The sequence below is a fragment of the Orycteropus afer genome, unplaced genomic scaffold (assembly GCF_000298275.1).
Source record: "Orycteropus afer afer isolate SDZICR_OR568_19922 unplaced genomic scaffold, OryAfe1.0 scaffold00093, whole genome shotgun sequence".
NCBI lineage: Eukaryota > Metazoa > Chordata > Mammalia > Tubulidentata > Orycteropodidae > Orycteropus > Orycteropus afer.
Window position 1 is genome coordinate 3,028,288 of NW_006921680.1, and position 7,600 is coordinate 3,035,887.

A 7,600-nucleotide genomic window follows, 5' to 3' on the forward strand; every position below is an offset into this window, starting at 1 on the left:
ATAGTGCCTAAGGTATTTGACTGCTAACCAGAAGGCTGGTGGTTCAAACCCACCAGCCACTCCTTGGAAGGATGATTGGGCAATCTACTTCCATAGAGATACCACCTCAGAAACACAAGGAGGGGTCGCTATGACTCAGGACCAACTCTATGGCAGTGAGTTTTCAGTGAGTTTGGTCTAAGTACAGGTTCCTCATGAGCACAATTAAGGGTTCTGGAATTCTCATTCTTCACGATGTTATCCATAGTTTGTTATGATCCACACAGTCGAATGCCTTTGCATAGTCAATGAAACACAGGTGAACATCTTTCTGGTATTGTTTGCTTGAAGTCAAGATCCACCTGACATCAGCAATTATAATCTTGTTCAATGTCTTCTTCTTGAATTCCTGGAAGTTTCCTGTCAATATACTGCTGCAATCATTTTTGAATTATCTTCAGCAAAATTATACTTGCATGTGATACTAATGATATCGTTCAATAATTTCCACATTTGGTTGGATCATCTTTCTTTGGAATAGGTATGAATACCTACCTCTTCTAATTGGTTTGCCAGGTACCTGTCTTCCAAATTTCTTGGCATAAATGAGTAAGCACCTCCAGTACTGCATCTGTTTATTGAAGCATCTCAATGAGATATTCCATCAGTTCCTGGAGACTTGTTTTCTGACAATTCCTTCAGTTCACCTTGGACTTCTTTCAATACCATTGGTTCTTGATCATATGCTACCTCTTGAAATAGATGAACATCAATCAATTCTTTTTGGTACAGTGACTGTGTATTCCTTCCATCTTCTTTGATGCTTCCTATATCATTCACTATTTTTCTCATAAACTCAGAAAAACAAACAAACTCACTGCCCTTGAGTTGATTCCTACTCATAGAGATCCTCATTGGGTTTCCATAGTGGTAAATCACCCCATTTTCCTTCCGCAGAGCAGCTGGTGGGTTTGAACCATCAGTCTTCTGGTTAGCAGTCAAATGCCTTAGAATCCCTCAATATTTCAGCTTAAGACCTGAATTTTTCTTCAGTTCTTCCAGCTTGAGAAATACCAAGAGTGGTCTTTTCTTTTGATTTTCTAACTTCAAGTCTTTGCACATTTCATTATTGTGACTTTATCTTCTTGAGCTGCCCTCTGAAATCCTGTTCAGCTCTTTTATGTCATCATTTCTTCCCTTCACTTTAGCTACTCTCCCTTCAAGAGCAAGTTTCAGAGTCCCTTCTGATATCTCTTTTGGTCTTTTCTGTCTTTCTTGCCTTTTTAATGACCTTTTACTTTCTTCATGTGTAACTTTCTTGATGTTATCCCACAACTTATCTGGTTTTCGGTTATTGGTGTTCAATGCATCAAATGTATTCTTCAGATGGTATCTAAATTCAAATGGGATATACAGTCAGCTCCTGACCTTGTTTTGACTGAAGATATTGAGCTTCTCCAAGATATTGCCTCTTTCCACATATGTAGTCAATTTAATTCCTATGTATTCCATCTGGTGAGGTCCACGTGTATTTTTGTGGTTGTTAGGTGCTGTCAAGTAGGCTCTGACTCATGGTGACCCTAAGTACAATGGAATGAAACACCACCTGTTCCTGTACCAGCCTCATAATCCTTGCTATACCTGATCCTATTGTTGCAGCCACTGTGTCAATACATCTTGTTGAGGGCCTCCCCCTTTTTTGCTGACCCTCCACTTTACCAAGCGTGATATCTTTCTCCAGGAAATGGTCATTCTGAAAACATGACCAAAGTAGGTGAGACGAAGTCTGGCCATTCTTGCTTCTAAGGAGCATTCCAGATGCACTTCTTCCTGGACAGATATATTAGTTCTTTTGGCAATCCATGGTACTTTCAATAGTCTTCACCAAGACCACAACTCAGAAGCATCAATTCTTTTTCAGTCTTCCTTACTCATTTCCAGGTTTCACATGTATGAGGCAATTGAAAATGCCAAGGCTTGGGTTGGGTGCACCTTAGCCTTCAAAGAGACTTTGCTCTTCAGCACTTTAAACAGATCTTTTGAAGCAGACTTGTCCAGTGCAATACATCATCTGATTTCTTGAGTGCTGCTTCCATTGCTGTTGATTGTGGAAACAAGTAATATGAAACCTTTGACAACCTCAATCTTTTCTTCATTTATCGTGATGCTGCTTATTGGTCCAGTTGTGAGAATTTTCATTTTCTTTATGTTGAGGTGTAATACATACTGCAGACTATAGTCTTTAATCTTCATCTAAACCAAAACCAAACTCACTGCCATTGAGTCAGATCTGACTCATAGCAACCCCTCCCTGAGTTTCCAAGGCAGTATCACTATGGAAGTAGATTGTCCAACCTTCCTTCCGAGGAGTGGCTGGTGGGTTTGAACCATTAGCCTTCTGGTTACCAGTCAAATACCTTAGGCACTATGCCACCAAGCTCAATCTTCATCAATAAGTGCTAAAGCCATCTTCACTTAGAGCAAGCAAGGTTGTGTCATCTGCATATCTCATGTTGTTAATAATTCTTCCTTCAGTCCTTTTGCCATGTTCCTCTTCATATAGTCCAGCTTCTCATATTATTTGCTATTCTGGTTACCTAGTACTGCTCTGAGAGAAATATATCACAAATGGGATGGTTTGAACAAACAAGAGTTTATTCTCTCACAGTTTGGAGGCTGTTCTGGTTACCTAGTGCTGCTCTGACAGGAATATACCACAAATGGGATGGCTGAACAAACAGGAGTTTATTCTCTTACAGTTTGAAGGCTTTAAGCCCAAGTTCAAAGTGCCAGGCTCTAGGGGCTGGGTGAAAGCCCCTTGACCTCGGGCTTCAGCTCTGCCTCTTATTCCCAGCCCACTGAAGCTAGAGGCATCTCTTCACTCAGGCAGCTACTGGCTGCTGAGGCTAACAAGCCCAAGGTCCACAAATAAAATGGCACAGTCCTGATGTTACCAAACAACACAGCAGGCCATTGATTCAAGTCCATTGAAAGTCTCAAGATGGGCAGAGCATGGCAGGCTGCTGAACAACAACATGACTACATTCAGGTTCCAAGCATGCCATAAGCTAGAGACCATTTTCAAAGCTATTTCTTATATACGGGAAGCAGACCACGTACCCAAAGGCAGCTACTCAGCTGCTCCCAGTAGATTCCACCATGGAGTTGATTACCAGTCTCATCATGGGGAATACTACATGCAGCTGCCCAGCCACTCAACCAGGCCTAGCCAACTTTATTCTCCTACAGTTTGGAGGTTTTAAGTCCACGGTCAAAATGACAGGCTCTAGGGGCTGGGTAAAAGCCCCTCAACCTTGGGCCTCAGCTCTGCCTCTTGCTCCCAGACCACTGAAGCTAGAGGCATCTCTTCACTCAGGCAGCTACTGGCTGCTGAGACTGACAAGCCCAAGGGTGACAAGTAACAAGGCACAGTCCTGATGTTACCAAAACACATGACAGACCATTAATTCAAGTCATTGAAAGTCCCAAGGTCAGCAGAGCATGGCAGGCTGCTGAACAATGACTCGGCTACATGCAGGGTTCAAGCATGTTGACAAGCATGGCATAAGATAGAGACCATTCCCCAAGCCTTCTACTTATATACAGGAAGCAGACCATATCCCTAAGTCAGCTACTCAGATTCTCACAGTAGATTCCACCATGGAGTTAATTACCAGTTTCATCATGGGGAATACTACATCCAGCTGCCCAGCCAGTCAACCAGGCCGAGCCAAGTTGACACACAGACTTAACCACCCCATTTGCTAAGCATACAAATTAAGTATGGCAAAATGATAAAACCGTGATGCACTTCTTTTATGATTTTAAACCATGCAGTATCCCCTTGTTCTATTCCAACGACAGCCTCTTAGTCTATGTACCGGTTCCTCATGAGCATAGTTAAGTGTTCTGGAATTCCTATTCTTCTCAATGCTACCCATAATTTGTTATGATCCAGACAGTCAAATGCCTTTGCATAGTCAGGAAGACATGAGTAAGCATCTTTCATGTATTCTTTGCTTTCAGCCAAGATCCATCTGGCATCAGTAATGATATCCCTCATTCCACATCTTCTTCTGAATCCAGCTTGCATTTCTGAAAGTTCCATGTCAATATACTGCTGCAACTGTTTTTGAATTATCTTCAGCAAAATTTTACTTGCATGTGATACTAATATATTGTTTGACAATTTCCACAATCTGTGGAACCCTCTTTCTTTGGATGAGGTACAAATATGGATCTCTTCCAGTCAGTTGGCCAGGTAGCTGTCTTCCAAATTTCTTGGTATCGATGAGTAAGTAACTCCAGTGCAGCGTCCATTTGTTAAAACATCTCAGTGGGTATCTTGTCAACTCCTGGAACCTTGTTTTTCACCAATTCCTTCAGTGCAGCTTGGACTTCAGTACCATTGGTTCTTGATCATATGCCACCTCCTGAAATGGATAATCTTTGACCTATTCTTTTTGGTACAGTGACTTTGTGTATTCCTTCCATCTTCTTTTGATGGTTCCTGAATCATTCAGTATTTTACAAATATAAAAACCTCACTGCCAATGAGTCAGATCTGACTCATGGCAACCCCTCTTTGGGTTTCCAGGGTGGAATCACTACAAAAGTAGATTGCCCAAACTTCCTTCTGAGGCGTGGCTAGTGGATAGAAATTTTCAATATTGCAACTCGAGGCTTGAATTTTTTTCTTCAGTTCTTTCAGCTTGAGAAATGCTGAGCAGGTTCTTCCCTTTTGGTTTTCTAACTCCAGGTCTTTGCACATTTCATTATAATAATTGGCTTTGTCTTTTTGAGCTGCTCTTTGAAATCTTCTGTTCAGCCCTTTTTTCTTACCATTTCTTTAATTTGCTTTAGCTACTCTCCATTCAAGAGCAAGTATCAGAGTCTCTTATGACATTCATTTTGGTTTTTACTTCCTTTCCTCACTTTTTAATGACCTTTTGCTTTCTTCATGGATGATGTTCTTGATGTCATCCCACAATACATTTGGTTTTTGTCATTGGTGTTCAATGTGTCAAATCTATTCTTTAGATAGTCTCTTAATTCAGGCAGGATATAATCACTGTCATATTTTGACTCTTGTGGACTTGTTTTGTCTTCAGCTTCAACTTGAACTTGCACATGAGCAATTGATGGTCTGTTCCATAGTCAGTGCCTGGCTTTGTTTTGGCTGTAGATATTGATCTTCTCCATCACTTCCTTCTACAGATGTACTCAATCTGATTCTTGTGCATTACATCTGGCTAAGTCCATGTGTATAGCCACCACTTTTGCTCTTGAAAAAAGGTATCTGCAATGAATAACTCACTAGTCTTGCAATATTCTATCATGTGATCTCCAGCATAATTTCTATCACCAAGGCTGTATTTTCCAACTACTAGTGATTATGCTTTGTTTCCAATATTTGCATTCCAATCATCAGTAATAATCAGCACATCTTGATTGCATATTTGGTCAATTTTATACTGCAGAAGTTGTTAAAAAAAAAAAAAAAACAGTTTCCTTGTCTTTGGCTTTGGTGGTTGGTGCATAAATTTGAATAATAGTAGTATTGACTGATCTTCTTTGTAGGCATATGGATATTTTCCTGTCACTGATAGCATTGTACTTCATTGCCACATCATTCCTCTCCAATTTGTTATTCCCAGCATAGCAGATCATATGATTATCTGATTCATAATAGCCATAACCAGTCCATTTCAGCTCATTAATGCCTAGGATATTGATCTTTACAGGTTCTATTTCATTTTTGACAACTTCCAATTTTCCTAGATTCACTACATACATTCCATGTTCTGATTATTAATCGATGTTTGCAACTGTTTCTTACCATTTCGAGTTGTGCCGTAAACGTAATTCCTCAGTAAATGGAGGTCCTGAAAGTTTTACTCCATGCACATCATTAAGGTAACTCTACTCTGAGGAGGCAGATCTTCCCCAGTCATATTTTGAGTGACTTCCAACCTGAGGGGCTCATCTTCCAGCACAATATTGGAAAATGTTTCAGGACTATTCATTAAGTTTTCAAGTAATATAGCAGACAGTGTTTCACTACTATTCATAAGGTTCTCACTGGCCAATTCTTTGAGAAGTGGATGGCCCCTTCCTTCTGCCAAGTCTGTCTTAGTCTGGAAGCTCCATTAAAATCTCCCCACCAGATGTGACCTTGCTGGTATGTCGCTTCCAGCCTCACAGCAACACACATGCCACCACAGTATGACAAATTGACAGATGAGTGATGTGATGTATAGCTGCCAATTATGTTGTTGAAAAAATGGTATTTGCAATGAATAAATCATTGGTCTTGCAAAATTCTATCATGTGATCTCCAGCGTCCTTTCTATGGCCAAGGCCATATTTTCCAACTTCTGAGGATTCTTCTTTGTTTCCAACTTTCACATTCCAATCCCCAATAATAATCAAAAGATCTTGATTGCATGTTTTATCTGTTTTAGACTGCAGTTGCTAAAAATCTCCTGTTTCTTCACCATTGGCTTTAGTCATTGGTGCATAAGTTTGAATAGTTGTTATAACTGTTCTTCCTTCTATATCCATATGTAGGCATATGGATGACAGCATTGTACTTCAGGATAGATCTTGAAATATTCTTTTTGACAATGAATGTGACATCCTTCCCCTTCAATTTGTCATTCCCAGTATAGTAGATCGTATGATTCTCTGACTCAAAACTGCCAATACCAGCCCATTTCAGCTCACTAATGCTTAGGATATCCATCATTATGGATTCCATTTCATTTTGACAGCTTCCAATTTCCCTAAATTCATACATTCCACAGTCTGATTATTAATGGATGTGTGTAGCTGTTTCTTTCCATTTTGAGTCTTATTCTATCAGCAAATGATGGTCCTGAAAGCTTTCCATCCATGTCATTAAGGTCAACCTTACTTCAAGAAGGCAGATCTTCCCAGTTGTACTTTGAATGCTTTCCAACCTGAGGGGCTCATCTTCCAACACTATATTAGACAGTGTTTCAGGGCTATTCATAATGTTTTCCAGCAATATATCAGACAGTGTTTCATTGCTATTCACAAGGTTTTCACTGGCCAATATTTTCAGAAGTGGATGGCCCTGTCCTTTTCTCCAGCCTGTCTTAGTCTGGAAGCTCTGCTGAAACCTGTCATGATGGGTGACTCTGCTAACATTTGAAGTACCAGTGGTATAGCCTCCAGCCTAATAGCTACATGTAAGCCAACACAGTATGATAAACTGACAGACAAGTGGTAGATCAACTCCAATAGTCACTAAAATATGTAAATTAAAACAAGTGTGATAATACTACACATCTTCTGGGATGCCTAAAATGAAAAGGAATGAAAAGTGAAGGCACCAGAACTTGTGTACACTGCTGATGGAAGGAGAAGTGGCACAACTCCTTTGGCAATCAATTCAGCAGTATCTACTTATACTGAATTCATATATAGCAGACAATTCCATTTTTAGGTATATTCCCAACAGAAATTCATACATACATTCTCTGGATTGCTTATATTAGAATGCTCATAGCAGCAAGCATAATACACCTATTCCTCATTTTTTGACATGGTCAGTTTCCAAAGACTAGGTCTTTATGTGAAAATTGGCCTTATGCCA